The 10,577-nt window shown below is 52.7% G+C and overlaps 1 pseudogene; it reads right to left on the minus strand.

Moving 5' to 3' along the window:
* Positions 1-1,047: 1,047 nt before the first annotated feature.
* On the minus strand, positions 1,048-2,266 carry LOC130594466 (olfactory receptor 14C36-like; annotated as a pseudogene).
* Positions 2,267-10,577: the final 8,311 nt, after the last annotated feature.

Below are 10,577 nucleotides of genomic sequence, written 5' to 3' on the forward strand. Positions count from 1 at the left end.
GGACCCCAGGAGGTCTCAAGTCAAACCCACCAGGAACAGGGTCAGAGCAAGTGGTTCAAGGCTTGATTCAGGCTGAGCTGGAAATTCCCAAGGCCAGAGACTGCACAGCCTCTCTGGGTGACCTGATGCAGCACTTGCCTGAGCCGATGGGAACAAGGTTTCCTTCTGTCCTGCCTGAACCTCTCCTCTGTCACTGTCCCCCACTGCCTTTTGTCCTCCCACCAGGCACCATGGTGAGGAGCCTGGCTCTGTATTCTCCATGTCCTCCTTGCCGCTACAGGCAGCCAGTCCCCAACAGCCTTCCCTTCCCAAGATCTCAGGTCCCCATCAGCCTTCCCTTCTCCAGGCTGGAGAAGCCCAGCTCCCCCAGACTCTCCCCACAGGCACCGTGCTCCAGTATCTCCTGACCTGAGGGCCCATTACTAAACCCACTCCTGAACTGGGGATCTGAAACCTGGATGGAGGATTCCAGATCATCCCTTCCCTTGTTCTCCTGCCGTGCTCCTGCTCATACAGCCCACGATGCTGCTGTCCTCCCTTGCTGCCAGGGCACCCGCTGCCTCCTGTCCAGCTCCTGCCCACCCAGACCTTTCCCATGGGCTGTTCTCAGCCAGGCAGCCCCAGCCTGTGCCATTGCAGGGCAGTTCCCTGCAGGGACCCCTGTGTCCCCTGCTCCCCTGCCCAGGACACCCTGAGACCTCTGCACCCCCACCCATGCCTTCCCATCTCCCCACACCAGCACAACAGCCCTGGGTCTTGGGCTCCCCAAGAGCTCTTCCTGCTGCAGGCACAGAGCAGCCATCCCAGAGCTGGAGCAGCCAGAAAGCTGCTTTCATTCCCCTTCATTCCTGACATGTGAGGACATATCACAGAGAAGAAGTTGCTGCAGGATCATTTATTTCCCTTAAATACAATCAGAGACCAGAGTGACACAAAGTGTGGGTAACACAACACGAGTGGCAACTTAATTAGGAGATGAAAACTGACATTTCTATGAAGACAACATCATCACAAATTGAAATAGGAAAACAAATGTAAAGCAGGAAAGACAGACATGGCCTGTCATGACCTACACTGGAAGCCCTTTCCAGGGTAAAGCAAGCAGCGTATATCTGCTGAAACACATCTGGTCACCAGCTTCCTCACAGCATCCTTCAGCTCCTGGTTCCTCAGGCTGTAGATGAGGGGGTTCACTGCTGGAGGCACCACCGAGTACAGCACTGACACCACCAGATCCAGGGATGGGGAGGAGATGGAGGGGGGCTTCAGGTAGGCAAAGACAGCAGTGTTGACAAAGAGGGAAAGCACGGCCAGGTGAGGGAGGCACGTGGAAAAGGCTTTGTGGCGTCCCTGCTCAGAGGGCATCCTCAGCACGGCCCTGAAGATCTGCACATAGGACCCCACAATGAAAACAAAACAGCCAACAGCAATCAGGACACCAACCACAAGAAGCCCAACTTCCCTGAGGTAGGAGTGTGAGCAGGAGAGCTTGAGGATCTGGGGGATTTCACAGAAGAACTGCTCCACAGCATTGCCTCGGCACAGGGGCAGTGAAAATGTATTGGCTGTGTGCAGCAGAGCACTGAGAAAGCCACTGCCCCAGGCAGCTGCTGCCATGTGGACACAAGCTCTGCTGCCCAGGAGGGTCCCATAGTGCAGGGGCTTGCAGATGGCCACGTAGCGGTCGTAGGACATGACAGTGAGGAGAAAATACTCTGCTGAAATGAAAAAGAGAAAGAAAAAGAGCTGTGCAGCACAACCTGTGTAGGAGATGGCCCTGGTGTCCCAGAGGGAATTGGCCATGGATTTGGGGACAGTGGTGGAGATGCAGCCCAGGTCCAGCAGGGAGAGGTTGAGGAGGAAGAAGTACATGGGGGTGTGGAGGCTGGCTGGTCTGCAGGCTGTGCTGGATGATGATGAGGCCCAGTTGCCCAGGAGCCAGGGAGATGCCCAGGAAGAGCCAGAAGTGGCAGAGCTGCAGCTCCCGCGTGTGTGCGAATGGCAGGAGGAGGAACTGGGTGATGGAGCTGCCGTTGGACATCTGCTGCCTCTGGGCATGGGGCAGTGTCAGAGGAGAAAAAGGCAGTGACAGGTTAGGACAGGAGGGATGTCAGATACAGAAGTTCAGTTTACACATTCACAACTGAGCACATTTTAGCAGGAGAGGAGAGGTTCAGCGTCATCACCAGTCATGTCATTACACTGCTGAGGCTTCTTCCTAGGTACAATCAGAAGAGCATTGCATCAGGCAAAAAGTCTCAGTTCTTTGCAGAACCAAGAGAGCTGCAGTGTCCATCAGTCCTCTCCCACTTGCCCTGTGCTCAAACTTGCACTGCCTGTAAGGTGCCTTCACACACAAATTGATCTTAAGAACTCCCACAAACATCTGTCCTGTGCTGAGACCAGGGGAGAACGGTTTCAAAGGACAGTCCACAGAGCTCTCACGCTGAGAAGCAAAGGGCTGTGGGCAGCAGAGCACGGCCAGCAGCCACCTCCAGTGCCAGACCCCAAGAGAGCTGCCTGAACGCACCCTCCCCAGGGCTGGGCTGCACTTTCAACCCACTCCCTGCCCATCCATATCTCTGCTGCCTGGAGCTGTCCCTGCCAGGAGCTGCTGCTCTGTGCCCAGCTCTGCTCCCTCTCAGTGCTCCCAGAGCCCATGCCATGGGCTGTGTGCTCAGCTCTGCCCTGCACACCCCTGCCTGTGCAGGGGCTCAGGAGCAGCTCACACAAGCCCTCACAAGACTCTCGGTGCCTCCCCCAAAGCAGAGAAGTAAATTCCCAGCTCCCACTGCCCAACCTGCCCACCAAGAGGGAAAAACATCAAAGCTCAGCATCCTTCCCTATCAGGTAAATGATGCCTCAGTGTCTTTCAGAGGGACCCTCTGAAGAAGTGCTCAGAGTGACGGCAGATTGGAGCAGCGTCACCCACCCAGCACTTCCCTTCCCTGTCAGGGGTTTCTCCTTTCCCCTCAGCTCCCCCCGAGCTCCATGGGGAGCTCCCGGGCAGGCCGAGTGCTGACCCTGGCAGGCAGCAGAGTCCCTGCCCCTGCACACAGCCTTTGGGCTGCAGGGACCCTGCTGCAAGGGCAGCGCTGGGCACCCCTGGCTGCACACCCACATTCACACCCTGCAGCCAGCCCCGGCACAAGGGACCTGCCTTGTCCTGTCCCTGCATGGTGCAGGGGAAGCCCTGCTCTGCAGCACATCCTCCTCCTTATCTACACAGAGAGAAACTGCAGCTGCATTGCCCTGCACCCAGTGCCTTACCACAAACAGGGCTGGGAAGGTTTCTCCTTCAGAAGGTTCCTCCTCCTCCTCCTCAGCATCCTCCACTGCCAAGTGCCTTTAAGCTCCCTGTGTCTCGCAGGTCTCCCCTCGGTCCCAGCTCAGCAGCAGAGGCCCAGCCCAAGGTGGCTCTGCCTCTGCCCCACTGGGCTCCTTCCAGGGCTCCCTGGGGCTCCAGGGAAACACCATGGGAAACAGCCTGATGATACAAAGATTTAAGGCTAAAAATCTTCGTTTATTACAATCAATCAATTAATTTGAAAATGGCCCTTTGAGAACATCGAGTCCAACCATTAACCTATCCCTGGGAAGTCCACACACTGAGCATGAGAACATCTCTGGTAGGATACCCTGTTTGGATGGTCAGCAACAGCAACTGGGGCTTTAAAGTTGAATTTTACATCCTACCTTAATTTCACTAATTTATATCCTATTCTGTTTGTTGTTAAACATTCTGCTATACATTAGAGCATAGAAATCAGCTGAACAAGTTATGTTGATGCAGAAACCTGTCCATATATATAATTGTACTTAAACCCATTTAAGAAATTCTTAACAATTGAGTAAAGCAACCAAACATTGCCCTCAATTTATAACTGGAATTCAGCACTACTCTGTTTGTTGGCACAGCGGCAAGAGGTGAGCACAGCACTCTGAGAAAGATGGACTGACTTTAGTTACGGGGTGGAATGTGCTGATGCACTTCCCCCCCATTTCCTGGAGCCCTCTGCTTCCCCAGGAGTTCCTGTTAGGCCCCAGCCTTTGCACAGTGCAAGGAGTTGGATGCTGGCTGCTCCCTGGCTGCACCAGGAGCTCTGGTTGCCTGGCAAAGGTGGGAGCAGCACACAGAGATCAGGAAAGTTGGATACTCCCTGCTCATCCCAGGAGCTCTTTCAGGTTGATCAGTCATTCCCTAAATCCTAAACAGTTTCACAAGAGGCATGGGGGACTTCTCTGGGAAACACGTTCCAGTGTCTCACCACCCTCACCGGAAAGAATTTCTTCAGAGAACACAGTTTCTGTTTCACTGCAGACAAAGGAGGCAGGAGAGAAGGGGTGGGGAGCACACACCCCAGCCCCGACTCCGCACAGGGCAGCGAGGGGTGCTGCTCTTCACTACAGCACAGCTGGGCTGAACTGAGTCAGTGCTTACACAGAAACCTGTCCTTGTCCCTGATGAAGCTCTACAGGCCACAGGCTTCTCCACAAGTACCAGCCCATCTGTTTTTCTTGTCACGTCTTGCACAGTGTCACAAGCTGTGGCACAAGGGGAGGCCCTTGTTGCTGTTTCTCCTGGAACACAGGGAAGTAGAAAATGAAATACTTTTTTTAATAATGAAACCCATTCCAGTGACCACGGAAAATATGGAACAAGATGCTAGAGCCCTACAGGTTTTACCAGGAAGAGCAACAATTAACTAAAAATTCCCTCCTGTGCTGTTTCCTTTCCCAGCCCATGGATACTTTCCTCAGTAACTGGCAAGTGCACATGACACAGCAAGAGATCTGTGTGTCAAGCTAGGCAAGGCCAGGCAAGGCAATGCAAGACAAAGGAAGGCAAAGCAAGGGAAGGCAATGCAAGGCTAGGGAAGGCAAGGCAAGGCAAGGCAAGGCAAGGCAAGGCAAGGCAAGGCAAGGCAAGGCAAGGCAAGGCAAGGCAAGGCAAGGCAAGGCAAGGCAAGGCAGGCAAGGCAAGGCAAGGCAAGGCAAGGCAAGGCAAGGCAAGGCTAGGCAAGGCAAGGCAAGGGCAAGGCAAGGCAGGCAAGGCAAGGCAGGCAAGGCAAGGCAAAAGGCAAGGCAAGGCAAGGCAAGGCAAGGCAAGGCAAGGCAAGGCAAGGCAAGGCAAGGCAAGGCAAGGCAAGGCAAGGCAAGGCAAGGCAAGGCAAGGCAAGGCAAGGCAAGGCAAGGCAAGGCCAGGCAAGGCAAGGCAAGGCAAGGCAAGGCAAGGCAAGGCAAGGCAAGGCAAGGCAAGGCAAGGCAAGGCAAGGCAAGGCAAGGCAAGGCAAGGCAAGGCAAGGCAAGGCAAGGCAAGGCAAGGCAAGGCACAGTGTAAGACAGAGCAAGGCAAGGCAAGGCAAGGAAGGCAATAGCAGGCAAGGCAAGGCAAGGCAAGGCAAGGAGGAAGGCAAGGCAAGGCATGGCAAGGCAAGGCAAGGGAAAGAAATTCATGGTGAGGCAAGGCAAGGCAAGGCAAGGCAAGGGAAAGGTAGGGTAACAAGAAATAAAGACAAGCAAGGCAAGGCAAGGGAAGGCAAGGCAAGGCAAGGCAAGGCAAGGAAGGCAAGGCAAGGCAAGGCAAGGCAAGGCAAAAAAGGCAAGGCAAGGCAGGCAAGGGCAAGGCAAGGCAAGGCAAGGCAAGGCAAGGCAAGGCAAGGCCAGCCAAGGAAAGGCAAGGCAAGGCAAGGCAAGGGCAAGGAAAGGCAGGCAAGGGGCAAGGCAAGGCAAGGCAAGGCAAGGCAAGGCAAGGCAAGCAAGGCAAGGCAAGGCAAAAGGCAAGGCAAGGCAAGGCAAGGCAAGGCAAGGCAAGGAAAGGCAAGGCAAGGCAAGGCAAGGCAAGGCAAGGCAAGGCAAGGCAAGGCAAGGCAAGGCAAGGCAAGGCAAGGCAAGGCAAGGCAAGGCAAGGGAAGGCAAGGCAAGGGCAAGGGCAAGGCAAGGCAAGGCAAGGAAGGCAAGGCAAGCAAGGAAAGGCAAGGCAAAGGCAGGCAAGGCAAGGCAAGGCAAGGCAAGGCAAGGCCAGGCAAGGCAAGGCAAGGCAAGGCAAGACCAGGCAGGGCATGGCAGGGCAAGGCAAGGCAAGGCAAGGCAAGGCAAGGCAAGGCAAGGCAAGGCAAGGCAAGGCAAGGCAAGGCAAGGCAAGGCAAGGCAAGGCAAGGCAAGGCAAGGCAAGGCAAGGCAAGGCAAGGCAAGGCAAGGGCAAGGCAGGGCAGGAAGGGCAAGGCAAGGCAAGAAAAGCCCTGCAAGGCCAGGACAGACCACATCAAGCAGGGCAAGGTCAGGCTAGGCCAGGACAGTCAAGGCAATGGAAGGTACGGAAAGGCAATTCAATGCAAGGCAAAGAAAGGCCAGGCCAAGCCATGCCAGGAAAGGCTAGGCAAGGCAAGGCAATGCAAGGCAAGGCAAGGCAATACAAGGCCAGGCAAGGCAAGGCAAGGCAAGGCAAGGCAATGCCAAACAAGGCCAGGCATGGTAAGGCAAGGCAAGGCAAGGCAAGGCAAGGCAAGGCAATGCCAGGCAAGGCAAGGGAAGGCAAGGCAAGGCAAAGAAAGGCCAGGCAAGGCAAGGCAAAACAAGGCAAGGCAAGGCAATGCACAGCAAGGCAATACAAGGCAAGGCATCACAAGGCAAGGCAATGAAAGGAAGGCACGTCAAAGCAAGGCCAGGCCAGGCCAAGTCAGGCAAGGCTAGGCAAGGCAAGTGTCGTGGTTTAAAACTAGTCAGGCAGCTCGTTCACTCACTCCCCCAGTTCTTGCCCTCCCCCTACTCCCAGAGGGACGGAGAGGAGAATCGAATAGAATACAACTCCCACAGGTTGCGATAAGAACAGTTTAGTAACTCAGGTATAACACAAATCACTACTGCTACCACCAATAATAATAATGATAAAGGAAGTAACAAGGGAAGAGAATACAACACCTCAGCACCAGCCGACAGATAACTCGCCCCGCAGCCTGACCAAGCACCGACCAATACCTCCTCTAACCTGGAGTCCTAGCCCTTCCAGGTAACTCTCAGTTACATCCTGGGAATGACGTGTGGTGGTATGGAATACCTCTTTGGTCAGTTTGGGTCAGGTGTCCTGTCTCTGCAAGGCTTCCCCTCCTCCCTGGCAGAGCATGAGGCTCACAAAGTCCTTGGTCAGAGGAAACATGACTTTGCAAAAACTAAAAACATTGGTGTTATCAGCTCTGTTCCCAGGCCGAAAGTCAAAACACAACGCTGAACCAGCTACTAAGAAGGAGAAATATGACTGCTACTGCTAAACCAGTATCCAGCCCTTATTGCATACCGTTCACATCATGCTCAGATCCTACATTTTCAATATGCCATTGCTCTTACATATATACATCCATATATACACACAGACAGTGAGAAAGAGATCATTTCTTAGCGCATGGACCAATCCCTATAAAGCTGCTGAGTCCATTCGATCCATGATACCAGGTTTCATCTCTTATAACAGTCTTTCAGAACAGGAGAGGCTGTGTGCAGTGTTCACACACGTGAATCTCCTGGGCAATAGCGTCCATTGCTAAGTCCAGATCATGAGTCCATCTCTATGTTGCATCTCTGCTCTGATGGCCTGAAGTGCCATGGGCCCACCAGGCTCAAAATAATTCACTGTCCCCTTCAGCAGTTTCTGCAGCTTGTTGCTGGGGACTCCATACAGCTGCCTTCCATCTCCGATGCTTCCAAAGCACTGGAGGGGCCCAGTGGACTAGATACTTGCCCATACTGTCCCACACACCCTGCCACTCATGACTGTCCAGCCTTGGGAAAAATCTCTTGGTCCCCTTGCATCGTCATCTAACCCCAGACAAGACCCAAACCTGACTCTGCTTAACTTTTGAGATCAGACAAAATGGTTGTGGGTAAAACACAGTCTGTGTGTGTGCCAACATGCTGATCCCCACCACAATCAGCAGGCAGGTCCCAAGGATACCCAAAGGCCATTCAAAACCTTCAGAACTCTCAAACAATGCTGCTGTACTTGTCACTGGGGCTGGTGTAGCTGCTGTGCTTGCCGGCTCTCCCACCGCCAGCTTCTCTTTTCCTGAGTCCAGCTCTTCCTCCTCTGCCTTGCTGGGAAATGCTGCGTGGTCTCCTGCATCCTCCTGGGGCTCGGCTGGCAGCTTCCAGGGAATGCTCTCAGCCATGGTGGGGCTGCACTCGGTCACGGGTCTCGGCTCCTCCGCCGCCTTCTCCTGCTGTCTGCAGCCACCTCCTTCTGCCCCTTGACAGCCCTGACATCCCCCACCAGCAGCCGCTGCCTGCCGGCCTCCACCCCCGCTCCCGCCGTGGCTTGATCCCCGGGGCCGCTCTCTCGGGTCCAGTTCGGCAGCTGCTGGCTAACTGGGCCATTCCCCCTCGGCTCCCCGCAGCCTCACAAAGATGGAAGCGAGGACAAGGGCCAGGACGGAGAAGAGCAGCGTACAGGTACAGGTACAAGTCCACGGCCACGTCCCTCCCACCCTGCTGCTGGAGCCCACCCGTATTACAAGTCAATGCCATAAAGCACAGTCAGACAAGAACCTTAGCCCAAGCCCCACAATTGATAAACACTAAGAAAGAAAATACTGGCTCTAAGTAAGTTACAACAGTCTGAAACTGTGAGATGAAGAGGAACAATTCTGAGAGCCAATAAATCGGCATTGTGATGAGTGACTATTAATTCTGTCAGATCTGTTGTTATCTCAAACCCTTGTGCCCCACGTTAGGCACCAAAAAGAACTGTTATGGTTTAAAACCAGTCCGGCAGCTCGTTCACTCACTCTCCCCCCCACCGTTCTTCCCTCCCCCTACTCCCAGAGGGACAGAGAGGAGAATTAAAAAGAATGCAACTCCCACGGGTTGAGATAAGAACAGTTTAGTAACTAAGGTATAACACAAATCACTACTGCTACCACCAGTAATCATAATGACAAAGGAAATAACAAGGGAAGAGAATACAACATCTCACCACCAGCTGACTGATAACTCACCCCCTCCCCCCACCCGACCAAGCACCAACCGATACCTCCTCCAAACTGGCAGTCCTCTAGCCCTTCCAGGTAACTCCCTGTTACATCCTGGGCATGACATGATGTGGCTTGGAATACTTCTTTTGTCAGTTTGGGTCAGGTGTCCTGGCTCAGATTCCTCCCAGATTGCCCTCCTCCCTCACAGAGCATGAGGCTCAGAAAGTCCTTCATCAGACCAAAACATTTGAGCAGAAACTAAAAACATTGGTGTTATCAGCTCTGTTCCCAGGCCGAAAGTCAAAATCACCGCGCTGCACCAGCTACAAAGAAGGAGAAAAATGACTGCTACTGCTAAACCCAGGACATTCACCAGTGACCTTTCTAAGAGTCCCCTAAGACCCCTCTATGACCCCTCAAGGAGTCCTCTATGACTCCTCTAAGACTCCTCAATGACGCCCCTATGACTCCTCTATGATGCCCCTATGACGCCTCTATGATTCCTCTATGACTCCACTATGACTCTAAGACACCTCTATGACTGTAAGACTCTTCTATGTCTAACTTCTCCATGACTCACTCCCCTACAATTCCTCTAAGACTCCCCTATGACTCCTAGATGACTCTACTATGACTCATCTATGACTCCTCTAAGACTCCTCTATGACTCCTCTATGAATCTATGACACTATGACTCCTCTAAGACTCCTCTACTATTACTCTTCCATGTCTCCTCTATGACACCTCTATGACTCCTCTATGATTCCTCTATGACTCCTCTACAACTCCTCTATGATTCTTCTATGACTTCTCTATGACATTATGACTCCTCTTTGATACCACTATGACTCCACTATGAAACTTATGACTTCCTGTATGAGTCCTTGATGACTCCTCTATGGCTCCTCTATCAATCTATGACACTATGACTCCTCTAAGACACCTCTATCACTCCTCTGACTCCACTATGACTCCTGTATGACTCCTCTATGACTCTATGACTCCTCAAGGACTCCACTATGACTCTTCTGTGACTCCAACATGACTACTCTACGTCTCTTCTGTGAGTCCTCTATGACTCCTCTATGACTGCTGCATGACTCCTCTATGACTCCTCTATGACTCCTCTATGACTCCTCTATGACTCCTCTATGACTCCTCTATGACTCCACTATGACTGATCTATGATTCCACTATGACTCCTCTATGACACCTCTAAGAATATATGACACTATGTCTCCTATATGACTCCACTATGACTCTTTTATGACTTCTCTATTACTCCTCTATGACTCCACTATGACTCCTCTATGACTCCTCTATGACTCCTCTATGACTCCTCTATGACTCATACATGACTCCTACATGACTCCTCTATGACTTCTGTATGACTCCTCTACGATTCCTCTGTGACTCCTCTATGATTGCTCTATGACTCCTCTATGACTCCTCTATGACTCCTCTATGACTCCTGTGTGACTCCTCTATGATTCCACTGACTCCTCTATGACTCTTCTGTGAATCTATGACACTAGGTCTCCTATATGACTCCACTATGACTATTATGACTTCTCTATTACTCCTCTATGGCACATGACACAGCAAGAGATCTGT

This window comes from Pezoporus wallicus, unplaced genomic scaffold (assembly GCF_028554395.1).
Source record: "Pezoporus wallicus isolate ANWC-B61680 ecotype Strahan unplaced genomic scaffold, APGP_CSIRO_Pwel_v1 contig_2473, whole genome shotgun sequence".
Lineage (NCBI taxonomy): Eukaryota > Metazoa > Chordata > Aves > Psittaciformes > Psittacidae > Pezoporus > Pezoporus wallicus.